At 39.3% G+C, this 15,306-nt stretch overlaps 1 long non-coding RNA gene across 1 annotated transcript; it reads right to left on the minus strand.

Annotated features, from left to right (window-relative positions):
- Nucleotides 1–6,782: 6,782 nt before the first annotated feature.
- LOC130439483 (uncharacterized) lies at nucleotides 6,783–9,333 on the minus strand. The gene is made up of 3 exons (XR_008909456.1): nucleotides 9,209–9,333; nucleotides 8,066–8,154; nucleotides 6,783–6,867 (listed from the first exon to the last, which is right to left on the minus strand). It is a non-coding gene; the product is annotated as an uncharacterized LOC130439483 (long non-coding RNA).
- Nucleotides 9,334–15,306: the final 5,973 nt, after the last annotated feature.

Genomic DNA, 15,306 nt, shown 5'->3' on the forward strand with positions numbered 1-15,306 from the left:
GCTATTTCATTTGATGCATGTGTGTATGACTTTGAAACTCATAAGAAAGAAAAATTACACCATTTTTTCTCCCCCCTCCATTCGGGAATTACTGGGGTGAAAACTTCCGTTTCACTGTATAGGGATGGCTATAACTCACAAAGTTTCTGTGTAATAATTGTTTTTGTCCTTTTAAGAGGTCAGGAGGTAACAGAAAGGGCACTTCTTTTGAAAAAAGATACAAGTGAAAAATGGAAAATTCTTTAAAGTTGTGATAGCCATTTGGTATGTCTTATTTTTACAGCATGGCAGAAAGACAAGCAAATAATCCCATTGTGCGGTTACCGCTTTTTGACATTTTACAACAAAAATCCCCAAACTATGTTTCTTAAAAGCTACGTTTCTATAACAAATTATTAAAAAACCTTCATTGATTCATTAACTAACAACACACACAAATATAACAATTTATTGATCATTGATTTTTGTTTTCTGTTCGCTCATTGTGCATTAACGAATGTCAACAGATTTTATCTTTTAGCAAGTTTAGGTTTTCTAAATGTATTAGTAAATGTTAAAATTAACATTTTCATTCATTTAAATAAATAAATAAAATGCGAAAGTGTTGTACATTGTTAGTACTAATCTAGGGAACAAATGTGAACCAATGGAGCCTTTTTGTAAAGTGTTGTCAGTTTATCAATAACTACATACAACCCATTCCAAAAAGGAAATTTCTATCTGCACTGCCTTTGTGGTACAAATCATAGAAAATATTTAAAAGGAAAGGGCCAAATTCATAAACATACCTGCGAAGGTTATCTTCCCAGGGTCATACGGTCAAATTCACTTCAAGATCTAATTAAAGTGTTTTGGAATCATATCACCTCTGCTCGACTGGCGCTTGATGAAAGAGCCTCTGAAATTCACCCAAATCAAACAGGAGCCACGCGGGCCTCATTCAGACTTTAATTGTTTTATTTAGATCTATAGATTTCTAAGCACAGCGCTTCCAGTCTCGAGAGATCTTTTTAATGAAATATTCAGTTCAAAGACTCACGGACCACACAGAGAAGTGTGTGTGCCAACGCTTAAGGCGATGGTAAAGAGGATTGGGTACATCAAAGTGATCACAAATCTTCGCTCTGAAAACCGGATTAGAGCTGGTCAGATTAGCCCTAAACACTGGAAACAAGGTAAATACTGTCACATACACTCACACAATGAACCATCCGCGCAAATGCCTTTTTTCCAATCAAATAAAGCGCTCCGTGGTGGTGCGTGACAAAAGCCTACATTCAGGGACAATCCTGTTCGCAGCACAGCCAAGAGAACAGAGCAAAAATTCAACAATGATTCGACCTGCAATGTTAGGCTTTAAACAGAGGTGGCGATATAGAGACAGAAGTACAGTTTTTGTGGTAACTAAACTACAAAATGTCACGATTTTTTGAAGGTTGCTAAACTCTATTTCTGCACACGAAAGCAGGGAAAAGAGCGCAATGGTGGAGAGAGAGAAACGTGAGGAAAAAAAGAAAAACGAGTATTCTCCTGGCGATTCCCAGTAAAATCCTCAAAATGGGAAAACGCTGCAAAACATCACTTAAACGCAGGCATGTTCAGCATTTACTGGACTCAGATTTGATTTGCTCTAAATGTAACGCCGAGCGCAGAGTGCCGCCGGGACGCAGATTTTCTGCTCGGTCTCATTTGACAACATTTAGCGTTTTGAGCAGGAAGGCGCGGTGGCCGGTCTCCTGATCAAATATTGGACATCTCTGTTCTCCAGGAGGAAGAGCAAGGAAATATGCTCTCACTTTGCCAGACGCATGTATTTTCTGAAAGCTAACAGGCTCCCTCTGAAACTCCTCTTAGGAGTAGTCGAGCTGGCCTCGTCTCAACAGGAGGGGGCCGAGAAGGGACGGGGCCTCGTCCCAGGCGTCCTGGGAACGCAGAGAGGCTCTGAAACAGCATTCGGCACTTTACCGACCTTCTGACCACCTTCGCTTTTTTCCGCCGAACGTCTAAATATCTTTTCAAGTCGTTTTAAAGCGATTTCCTTGATCTCTGGGGAGGAGAGCAGCTGACTGACCAGCCCTCGGACCACAAACATTGTGCATTTCGAATTTCCGCTCGATCTGAGTCGACTTCACGGAACCAAATTGGGTTGTTTGCGGAGGGTTAAAAAAATGTTGAAAACTGTACTCGGGAGACACTGGGCGTGTGAAAACTTAAAAATGCCTCCTTAAACTACCATCTTAACATCTGAGCAGATGTGTGAAGAATACATATATTTGAGAAGTGAGTTATAGAATTGGGGATATTTAGGAGTATGAAGTCAAAAGAAAGCGAAAATGTATTTTGCCGTGATAAACAGGACTGCGTGAGACTGTTGGAATAATCTGAGCGGGTACTGCGCTTTAACTTTGGGGATTTGGTGTCTATTAAAAATAAATGCGGTTTATCAGTCAGATACTGAATATAGACCTTTGGTTAAATTAAAAGATTCCTCAGCAGAGGAAGAAAACGAATGTCTGAGCACAAGAGAAGACCTGAAACAATACAACACATAACGGAAAGCAGAGTTTAGTTCTTTACTGCTCTTGAAGCATTCATATAAAATTCAACTGATGTTGGTCACAGGTGTATATCAACTGTTCTCCATGCAACAACCACACAACTTACCACAATTCCACAGCAATTATCTAGACAACACCGCAACCATCACAAAACAATACCTTAGTAACCACAAAGGGATGTCTGGGAAAACTGGAACAGAAAACACAACTTGCTTTTATGAATTTCACAGACACTTTTATCCAAAGCGATATTCGATACATAGCATTAGGGCAACACAATACTAAAGAAAATTGTACTGTGCGATAACTTAATGTGATAAATAATGTGATATGATAATGCTTTATGTCCGTAAACAATATTAAACTGAATCTTAAAAAAAGTTATAACCAAACACATACATACTCGTGCGCAAGGCATTTCACGTTAAGATTGTAATAGTTACTAAAACTGTTCAATTAAACATAAACAGGAAATGTTGTCTCAAGACTGAAATACGTTTAAGTTGAGGCACTGAAGTTAACTGAAAAGAACTAAAAAGTAAACTAAAACTAAATCTTATTTTAAAGACTTAATACAAACAAAATTCAGAATTTTTTTAAGAATTAAATTAAATGTATTTAGGTTGAGTCTCTAATATAAACTGGAAAGAAATAAATTCATCTTATAGCAACAACAAAAAAGATAAAAAAATAGCCTAATAAAATAAAACAGGTAAAAATGTAACCAAAATTAACATAAAAACAATAAAACATTTAAGAAATCGTTGTGATAGAACTATAAGAACTCTATAACTCTCCATTGCAGTCTCTACTATTAGCATTCACCTATAACTTTGACAAACATTTAAAACATTAAAAATATTCAGTTATTGCAAACCTCTTACGTAACAGACAGACACACATGCTTAAACAAGAAATAAACATGTGAGGTTTTTAAAGAAATCTAGACTGAAGCCATAGTCCTAATGTCTTTAATGGATGTATATCTGCGTGTGTTTACTCCCTAGAGAGCCGACACAGAGCACATCCACTTATCAGGGCTATTACTGAAGACACACACAAACACACACACACACACAGAGAGAGAGAAAAAGAGAGAGAAAGAGAGAGAGCGTTTACCTCCTTATCTCAGTCACACTCGTCTTCAATCACCTTCGGTTGCTGAAGGTTTTACTCGGAGCATCAGGGCTTAGCTGCCGGCTTTCATCAGGTCTGGATCATCTCTCTCGCTTCTATCCAGGGTCAAGTGCTCCATGTTTGGGCTTCTGTTGAGTTACGATCCTTGACCTATTCAAGATCTATGAGTAGCCTGTCCGCACACACACACAAGCACAGAATCTCATCTCTCTCTCGAAGAGAAGAGCTGTTAGGATTACCTCTGTAATTATTTCTAATCTCTGTCACTCCTGTGATGGGATAATCCTACATTAGCGGGCCACCTTTAAGAGCATTTCACAGTGTTTTCATTGGCTGTATCCAGATTAAACCGAGCTGTCTGTCTTCGCCGGGCCGCGCGGTCGGTGTCATTGCGTGCTCGTCCCCGTAACCCTGTATTTGTCAGCTACATCATTGATTATCAATATTTCATTACAGCACAAAGATATTACCCTGACCCCATCTGAACCCCACCGGAGAGACAAAGAGAGAGAGAAACAAATAAGATTTCCGCATTTTTGTTGCAGTGAACTAAAAGAGAGAAGTGACAGCTGAAGTCCTTCTCTATGAACATCTTGGGTTTAAAAATATTTTGGGATGACATTTGTTGACTACCGCAGACAAACATTTCAGCTTCAATAAAAAAACTGCTTACAGTGAATCCCCTTTACAGAAAGTCACTTACCATGGGAGTCAAGGGGGCGAGAAATTTTGCAAGGTGTAATAGAAATAATAACTTCTTACATTATATACATTATATTATATTTAAAATCTAAAATACTGCTCTAGATAAATGACGTCCAGTTATGTATAACGCCATTTAACTGTTAAATGCACATATATATATTTATTTGTGGATTGTTTTGATGACACTTACTGTTCAAACATGTTAACACAAGTCTTGTGGTTATACATGTTTAACACATATTTCTGCCACACTGTCTTACCCCATAGACTTCTCGTTGGTTGTTTTTACTTACTAAATGGTGTTTATTTTATGTCAAAAGTGCTTACCTCCTTATAAAAGCAGTGTATAATCACTTCCTGTTTAAAGATCAATTTAGCAAGATATAAAAAACACACCCTGTTATTTATCTTATTTACTTATATATCTATGTTTAAATTCAGATAAATTATATAATTAAGTCTTAAGGGGCGATTACATTATAACCATATCTATAACGTTAACTGTAACTATATTGGTGTCTACACCAGCGGACGATAACGTTGTGTTTATTTTAAGGCCGCGCGCTGCATTGTTCTCGTATAGTCACTAAAATAAACGAAGATGACCTGATGATGATGTTTTCATTCCTTAACGTCTTCTCTCTAAAATATGACAGCAAAGGCTGGATGCTCTCTCTGAATGATGAAAGTGCGCTCGTGTCCGGGATGTAAAGCATATATTTTGCCAGCTAGCTCAGATTTATATATGAGTTACATTAGAATATAATATACCGCTGTAAACAGACCGCTACAGTCTTTAATTCTTACATTAAACCCAGTTGCGATCATCAATGGCCAAACATTACAGACTGTTTGTTTTATCGTTCATCAGATGGAAAAAGTTGTTCTGAAAGTGATGCCAACGGCATCGTTCTCTGTATCTTTATAGTTATAGTTAATATGAAGTCTTTATTTACTTTATTTTATATAGTTATCTCCCATATTGTGAACTGCCCTTTAAAGATGTTCGTTTAACATCTCAGTTTAGTTCTAAATGTTCTGTTGGTTGTATTTTGTTTTTGTTGTGTTAGAAAAACAAACAGGAAGTGCTTCTGAACCAGTGTTGTTTACGTATTGCAAAATGTGTTGTTTTCTTCACTGGATAACCGTCCCGTGACAGAAAACTTCAACTGTCAGCACATGAAAACCAGCCAGATCTTGTCAAAATAATCAGACAACTATAAAAAAAATGTAAATCTGTTTATTCGGCAAAGCTTCAATTTGTGTTCTTCGAACATCTTCACACTGGGGTTTATTTTAATTCAATCAACTTGCTGAATGTAGATTACACTTTAGCTGCCAAGATTATTCAGAATTTTTATTAATATAAAGCGATTAGAGACCTCCCCGCCTGCGAACACCTCTATACGAGGGCATTTTAACCAGGACTCACACGGGCCCCGCCTCTCAACGGGCCCTTTTGCTGTCTTCAGCAAGCGATGATTATGCCAGCGTCTAATTAAAGCTTAGAATCAGTGGTACGTCCGGCCTTGAAGTCCGAACGACCAAACGCGGACCATCCCACCCCCCTCCGTAGCAGCACGCCCCGGCAACCGGTCGGCGCCGTTACCCGGCCTCGAGCCTGCTGCTTTGCGGGAGCAGACGGGATCGGAGTTGATCAAAAGCGGGCGAGAGGGTGTTTGGAAAGGCGGAGAGCGGCTCGGGAGGGGGCGGGCGTGGGGGATAACAGGCCGGGCGGGAGAGCGCTGACGTCGTGCGGTTCCTGCCCGCGGTCGGTCTATGATGCTCACAGCCAGGGCTGTCGGTAGGGGTGACCGTAACCGCAGGTTCCGGCTCTAGATCTGCAAACGCCATCAAAGAACGAGACGGCCCTGCTGAGAGAGGCCGGAATAACAGGCATCGCTGCCATTATACTGATGAGACGGGAGGCAAGAATCTCAGAGAGGACACGTACACGGGGAGAGTGACATGTAAGTTTGTGATGTTACAGGAAGTGACATGTTCATGAACATAAAATACACAACTTTGGAAAAGTGACATCCTTTTTATTCAAATATAAAGTTTGAAGTTCAGATATAGAAGAAAAATGTACGGATTCTTGAAAAAAGAGAACACTACTAAGTCAAGACCAACTAAATTTGTCAAAAGTCGTGAGCTTTTTGTTTTTCTATAAAAAATATATATACACATAAGAAAGTAAAAGCAATATTTTCTGACACACTGTAGTTGTCCCTTCTTTGTCATTTAAATACCTCAACAAGTTATATTTACTCAACCTTGTTTATCATTAAAAGCAAGAATTCTATCAAATATGACCTCCGGACTTTACTTTTGTCCACTACTACAAACACATAAAAGACCTAAACGTTAACAAATATTTGAGAAAAATCATTTACTCACCCTCATGCCATGATCAATATTTTGAGTCAAAGTCTCCACACTTTTTTGGGCAAAGCAATACACCAAGCTGCAATAGAAACACATTTTACATTTCAAAAATACCCTTTCACCTAGAAAAGAATGATTATATTATGAATTTATGTTTTTCAAATAAACAACACGCATTAAAAGTGACCCTTTCTCTTGTAGAAAGTTTGCGTTTCTCAGGTCATGACAGACTACAGCATTGCCCCCCAGAGGTGAGCTCACGGCAGGAGGATGATGAGGATGATCCCTGGTGAAGGTTCCTCCGAGGATCCAGAGACGCCGCTCGGGCCCCTACAGACCGCAGGTACAGGGCTTTCGAGTTCCCCTCAGAAGCTATAATGAGTTTTATCACCTTCTTAAGCCGGCCGGTCGGGCTCCAGAGCGGGCGTTCAGAGGGACCCCAGACGCCCCACTGAAGAGAGGGGAACGGATCCAGCACGGCCCCCCAGAGCTCTCAACAGAAACCCAGCGGGCCACCACCTGAGAGATGCACAATTTGGACTCTTCAGAGTATCAGATGCTTTACGGACTCTCTGCGGGTTGTTTTTCAACACTAACACGTCTTTCTCCTCTTGCTGTCTTCTTTTTATGTCTGATCACTGCCCTTGTTTTTCTTTCGGTTTGTCCTCGTTTATGGAGTGAAACCTTGGCACTGCACTTCACCCTCACTAAGACCCATTTCTAAATTTGAGGTTACATAATTGGGCTTTAAACACGGTAAAATAACACACAACAATGCATGGCCGATGTGAACGCACAGTACGGTAGCCAATAAGAAGAGCAGTCAGGAACAAATCACATTTACTTTCTACCAAAAAGCCCCTGACTCACACACTTAGCAGAGCCTTCATCAAACCCGGCCGGCTTCATCCATATTTCACGTTTACTTGTACTTTCAAGCACTTTCTGCAACGCTTTGATCACTAAAGACAAAAGTCCTCATCGGTGCAAGCAGTTAGTAAGGTAACCCTCAGAGAGAAACTCCAACCTGGAAATTAAAGAGCCGTCCATCTCACACATAACATAGTTTTATAACGTGGCTGACATTTTGTAGGATTAAAACGATATGAGAGCTCACTAAATAATGCATTGACCATTTTATAGTTATATACAGTGGACCCAAATGTATTTGAACAGATAAATATGTTATAACGCCATTGTATTACAGTCAAATATAAATAAGTAGATGCACAGAAATTAGGCTGGGCTTTTTCTTTAGAATAAACACAACTTCTCACCGCTGGTTTTGCAATGACAAACTGAAGGTAATACAGGTGATCTTGAATGGATGAGGTCAGTCTGGTCCTTTCAAGCTCACAAAGGTGACCTGGAAGATAAGTAGATGAAGAAGTTCATTACATGCTTCACATTACATGTCTGACAACCAGAAAGTACCCAACTGCTACCTGACCTCATTTTTATCATTTTTTGTTATAAAATGTTCCTGAATCACTATCATTCCAATAGTTTAGATAATCTGTTGCAATGAGAATTCATTTTTTTTTTCAGGCTGCAAAAAAATGAAAATAAAAGAACCATTATAAACAAGCCTATCACAATATTTATATTGCGTAACTTAATGATCTTAATGTTTTAAACATTTCTACTTTCTTTCCTCAGAAAGAAGGTAAAAATGTAAGCTGGTCACATACGTTTTTATACAATGTATTTTAATATAATATAGTTTAATTGTACACACTTTAAACATTGTTATAGTGCTTTTCACATTTTTCTCCTTAAATCATGCAGCCTACCATAAATACAAATATAAATATTTATTACATAAATACAATCATACAGTCATAATAGTACATATTAAAAAAAATGCCTCGAACTTAGTAAATGCACAAGTAAACAAAAGTGATGCACAATAAAAATACACTTAGGATGATGTAAAGAACACTTGTGCAATGCTGATCCTAAACCCCCTGTTTCAGTTCATTAACACTTCACAAACATTTCAACAAAATAAAACAAACAAAAAATCAAAATCAAATCAAAATTGTAAAGAATTATCTTTAAGATTTAACTGTATATGTAAGATTTTTGATATGAGTATAATACATAAATACGAACCACACCCAGGGCTTCTGGACCAGTGTTTGTATCATGTGAAGTGGTCTATATACGCTACATCAGCACTATACAATGCACTTTTACAAGAATGTTCATACCAAAATACTGACTTTGTTAACATGAGTTTCAAAGGCTGCTATACATCAAGAATACAGATGTGACAGAACACGGCCAAAGATAAACTGACATAAACCATGATATGAGAGAAAAACGAGAAAAATTAAGCCGCTGATGGAAGAGAAAGAAAGAGAGAGAGTGGTTTATGGTTTTTGTCTGTGGAGTCGGTGTTTAAGTGAGTACTTGACCTTCTGCCTGTCTGGAGGATCTGGAACATGTTATTGACTCCCATTTTCCCTTGAAACCCAGAGACCCGCTTTCACCCTCTCACTGCTTCTTCCAATATTCACAATCAGCTTTAGTTGAACTCCGGTCTGTTTCTCCTCCAGCGAATCAAGCCACTTTCTCACATTTCATCTGAGGAAATACTTGCAGGTATCAAAGTTGGTTTTTCTAAGTTTGAAATGTTAATGGATCCAGAAAGGACCTCGACTGTCCCGTCACTCTCTGACTGTGTCAAAGCAATTTCGGGAATTATAAACATATGGAATTTATGTATTAACACGTGCCAGATTTATTCTTGGCCACTTCGAGGGCAATAATCATTGTGATGCTGTTCAACAAATCCTGTGTGTTGGCTTTCTGAAATGAGAGAGAGAGAGAGAGAGAGAGAGAGAGAGAGAGAGGGAGAGAGAAGGCTACACTTCTTGGTAATTCAAAGCTTAAGAGTGCCACCCTGTGGACAAAACTGTTATTACAAGTTTTGATTTTTAATGTAGACCATGTTGGTCTCTGATTTAAATTGGTAAAACGATGAAAGAAGAGTTTCTTCAATCATAATCATGTTTAAAAATCTTTGCATGTGGGGATTTCATGGTAATAAAAACCATTATTGTTACATTTCTCTATTGATGACATAATTTTATTTATGTATTGGTGCTGAAAATAAAACCATTTAGAAATTCATTTAATTCAACTGAATCTTCATTTGGTCTGAACAGACACTAACTACTCACAAACTCCCTGATACTACAAAAGATCAAAGACTAAATTGTGTCTTTTATTTGTTACATTGTTTCATTAGTTTAAAAAAATCTCTGCATTTGATAAATCATTTGAGTATTTCTCAGTTCAGTTTCTGTGCAAATTGTTGGAAAATAGGACAAATCATCTCTCTCTCTCTCTATCTCTGGTCAGGTTTTGTTTGGTGCCTGCATTGCTGTTTTTTTCAACTGACTTTCAATTGTTTTCTCGCCAGACGTGTTTCGTGTTTTTCTCCTCTGTGCGGCCCTCGGGACGACGTCTTCCAGAAGCCCTGCGTCTGAAGTCACATGTTGACTCGAGCAAAAGCTCGTCGGGGTCGAATCTAAAGTGTCTGCGCGTACACCGTGTAAAGATCACCTGCCTGCCTTTCTCAAGTTAAAAAGTCCAAAATAAAAGCAACACGGAGCTGTTTAAATTAGCCTTTCCCCCGGCGACCTCAAATCAAATGAAACACAACAGTTGGAGTCCAAACAAGTTAAAAGAACGTCCTTGTGGGTTTTATCCACTAAAGCTATAGTAACAAGAACAACCTTCTCAAAGGCTAAAATGTCCCAGAGGTGCAACACTCAATAAAGATTTGGCTACTTAAGAAGGTCGAAACAGCGAGCCATTTAAGGGCTTGACATGGACCCAGCTCGCACGCCGCTTCCACCATCGCTCATACTGAGCTAATGCAATTTTTCGCCAATGTTCTCGCCCGTCTGCGCCTCTGATACGTTTAGGCTAATGTTTGATGCAAATGACAAATGCATCTTCATCATCAGCGTTCACGCCGGATCCCTGGATGCTCTTTATTCACTTTCACACAGATCTTTCATTAAACACAAGTTCACATCGTGTCATGTTACGTGTGGAGGTTTATCGATTGTTGGGGGTGTAAAGACAGGGAACCGGGCGGACATCAGTTCTGACCTATCACGGTTATGCTTAAGATGTTAAAGGTGATGTGAGCCATATTTTGGTGTTAAAATACTTTCTCATGAAGAGACACCTGCATGTAAAGCGCTTGTGGGTTGAAGAGTTCACCCAAAATTGGAAACTGATTACTCAACCTCTCGACATTATTTCTTCCACGGTAAAAACAAAACATTATTTGTGACCCTGGACAACAAAACCAGTCTTATGGGTCAATTTTTCGAAATTGAGAAGTTAACATCATTTGAAAGCTGAATAAATGAGTTTTATACTGCTGTATGAGTTGTCAGGCTGATATACAACCATTTAAAACTCTGAGGGTGCAAAAAATCACAATATTGAGAAAAGCGTATTTGATGTTGTTAATCTGAGGCACTGTGACAGGCTATCCACTCACAAAAAAAAGGTTTTATGTATTTAAATTAGGAAATTTACAAAATATCTTCATGGAACAAGATCTTTAATCCTAATGATTTTTGGCATAACATTTTATAAATATAATATTTTTCAATTTTTCTAAAAATGTTCACGTGCTGCTTAAGACTGGTTTTGTGATCCAGGGTGTCATATTGTTGATATTTATGTTGGTAATCTGATAACGGCGGCACCCACTCACAAAAAAAACAATGCAAGTCAACGGGTACGGCGTCATTGTTCGGTTACCAACATTCTTCAAAATATCTTATTTTGTGTTTTGCAGGAGAAAGAAAGTCGGATAGGTGTGAAATGACAAGCGAGTAAATGAAGACAGGTTTTTTTTTCAATCGCTTAAAAAGTCCAGCTATGTGATGCAATCCAAACATTACTTCCTTTGATTCAGTATCTACAAAAGTGTCTGTTTGTCTGACCAATGGTGGACAACAACCTATCTGAAAGCACCTGTCAGTTTCTGCAACTTGGTATGCAGTTTTTTTTCCAGATTGAAAATTCGGATGCACTTTTTTAACTTTAAGTTTTCTCAGTTAAACGACTGCTTTTATTCTTTAAGACATACTATTAAGTCCATTTCACAAGATTTCACAGCGATAATGAATGATTACACAGATTACATTTTTATACACGTTGGCTGTGGGCCCACAAACTGTCAACTCACAAAATAATCACATATCGGTCTGACGTTCAAAGCGACGGGGCCATTTCACATTCTGACTCTAATGAAAGATGAAACGAGAAAAAAACGCCCTGCTCGGCCTTCAGTCCACATCTGACAGACGCCGGTCTCACCTCACGTTACCAAAGCCCACCTCAGTCACTTTTGAAGACTGTCAAAATGATTGGGAGTAAACTGAAGCAACAGACTGAAGCTGGTTCGTCAGTTACAGTGTGTGGACCTCGGCTCTCCTGAGACTCAAACTCCGGCCTGGCCTCGTGACTCTGTGTCTTGCAAGTTTCTGAAAGCATAGCGGTGAACTTTCTTTAAGAGAAAAACTCAGTCTCCAAAAAACATTCAGACAAATCAATGTGTGAGCACACTGCAAACATTTGAATGAATCACTGCGAGAAGTTCGATAATGGTTCCGATTCAGCTGCCAGATTATTCGTGTTTTTATATTCAGATTTAAAACCGATAGCTTTGCGAATTGGATGAGAAACGCATGAGAGGCCAGATAAAATCTCCACGCTTTTACAGGAACATTTTCCACACGAGCAGCCGTTTATCTCAACCTTCAGACTTTGTAAACATTGAGAGAAAAAGTCTCTACTTGTACCGATTCGTCTACTACATTTTGAAATAAATTACATAAACAATTCAATTTACTACTGAATTATATATGTTCCTTATATCACGGGTTCTGATTATAAATCTTCCATATTCTGTATCATATATGAAATTTGGCATATATGATATCTCAATTATTATTCCAAGTAGACATCAATGTGTTTAAATGGAGAGCAAATGAAAAGTCTGCTGTCTCAGATATTTCTCAGGAGAAAAACAGGCAGAAATCTCACAAACGTGTCCATTAGAGTTTGAGAAGAGATCTCAACAATGTCTCAAACTGAGCTCAGATTTGTCAAGTCTGCCGTCAAAACTCTAAATTATTGAAGATCTCAATATCAACTCATAATAATGTATTCGACATTAATTTTACACCTCACTCCATGTATTTGAACTAAGTCTCATTTTGTTTTTTATTTCTCATAAGCCATTTTAGCTAAAACATCTGCGACTAAGTTGATAATGAAACACAACTGAGAACTCCATCAAATCATCAGAGCTGTAAAAAGAATCCATAGCGCATTATTCACATCCAACAGATTTGTATCGCTTCGTAACGCTTATATAACGTCATTTTTGTGCTCTCATGTTCCACTCATTCAAACGCGTCTCAGCTACGAATTTTCCTTTGTTTGAAATCTCTTCCACAACAGTCACAAATCCGCAGAACAAAGAGACAATTATCCAGCTCTTGTACTGCCGGCCTCAACTTTTACCGCATTCTTTTTGAAGTCGCCCCGCAGACGCTTTTTTATTTTGTTTGTTTTCGCGCGTCGAATGACAAGCTTTGTTTGCTGTTTGAGGCTGTGGCACCACGATTACAAGCTTACATCAAAGTTTCTCTCTTCCTCGGCATCCCTGCCCCGCCAGATCCCAGAGGAGCCGTCTGCGCTGACAGCCGCTGCACCTTTACATGCGACGGCGCGCGCCCTGTGCCAGAGAGAGAGAGAAGAGGCTCTTCAGACTGAGGACTCTACAGGTTTTGCTTCATGGCCTTAAGCACTGAGGTTGTTCTCTTTGTTACGACTGCCATGCAGGAGGAGATAAAGTTGACGGGAAGCTTCCAGGCCGACACGTTAATCTGGTCATCCCCCAATCCTCTCGCTCCCGCAGCCCTGCTTCAAGTCATGTCGCTAAATCCCCCCGTATCTCCCTCCCAGCCCCGCGGCTCTTGTGAGCGAACAATGGCCTCTTAGCGGGGCCTTGGACGGCCGCCCAAATGTTGCCTGTATGCCTTTTGCTTTTTCGGTCTCTCTCGGCCCTTTGTGACAGCCTTCCTTTGGTTCGTTGGCGCTAAAAAGCGCTAACTTGGTGGGCCCCTAATTTGCGTCTCTCGAATGTGTATTTTGCCGGAACAAAGTGGGACGAGAACACAAGGCGGAGAGCTGCTGCGAAACCACTAAAACGCAGCCGACGCGCTCTTAAGATTTCTGAAAAACACATCCAGAGAAGAGCGAGATATCGAATTATTCATGCGGCTAAAAACTTGCAAAGCACATCTTCAATGAGACTCGCTCCGACTGCAGCGTCACGTTGTCAGCCAAACGCTTGTCTTTTTTCTTCCTCTCCGAGTTATAAAAGAGAGGTAAGAGATGACAAACGGGCCGATCGGCGTGTCTGCGATGTGGTGGGACAGTCGGGGGAATACGGCACCGCTGGCTCGTGTCATCTCCTCTGTCAAACGCTCTCCTCAAATCTCATTTGAATGCTAATTACTTTGGTCAGTTTATAAACTATAGATCAACCTCGTGTCTCCGTTTCTCCACTACGGGTGCCCGGGTCTTGAAATATCGTCCCGGGAGACGGAGAATCACCTTGCTTTCTAACATGTCCCCAGAATCAGCTTCTTTCATTATACAGCACAAGACCTATCAGATAATCCTGTTTCTACTGGAACTCAGGCCTTGTTGGCAGCCATCAGTGAGAAATAAAAAAGCACAAAGCTTGTTTTATCTTCCTCGGCTGCTGTTCATAGCTCTGTTTTCCGCTGTCTGACACTCTTTCTGTGCTTTTCCCCAACGGATCGGCCCGATGCCTTCAGAACTCACGATTTCTTTCGTTGTTATTTAGAGTTTTTTTCTCTCTGTGTCTCTGTCTCTTTTCCTCTAGAATGAAAACACTGTATGAAGGGGTTACAAAAGAAGCTGTGTTACTGACACAAACACTGGCTGAGCAGTGCCACAAGTGACCATAATTAAATCAATGCCATTTTGTCAATAAAACTGTTAACATCTACATGCTATTTTTATATGACATTATAAAACTTTGCCTTCTATAGACTTTGCACTATATACAATCCCATTCAAACGTTTAGAATCACTTGACTGAAATGTATTTTTGTGATCTAAATATTTCATTTATTCTAAAGGCATTTGCTTTTTTGAAATGGTTTTTAAATATAATTGTGAAACGTGATCATTTCTATAATTGAAATGGATGATTTGGACTAAATAGTGTAATGAAGAAAAGGCCAATATGAGCCCAGCAAAGATGGGTACTAAGTCAAAACTGTTTATAAAGCATCACAGGTGCAGGGTGAGACCTGAAGAAACTGGCGTTTAAAATGCAATTCTACAAATTTTAGGCAAATCAATGCGATAGCTTTCTTTAGTCACATACAGTTCTCATCTTCAAATTATTATTAGTTTAGTATTTATTGTTTTTTAC

This window comes from Triplophysa dalaica, chromosome 17, assembly GCF_015846415.1.
Source record: "Triplophysa dalaica isolate WHDGS20190420 chromosome 17, ASM1584641v1, whole genome shotgun sequence".
NCBI lineage: Eukaryota > Metazoa > Chordata > Actinopteri > Cypriniformes > Nemacheilidae > Triplophysa > Triplophysa dalaica.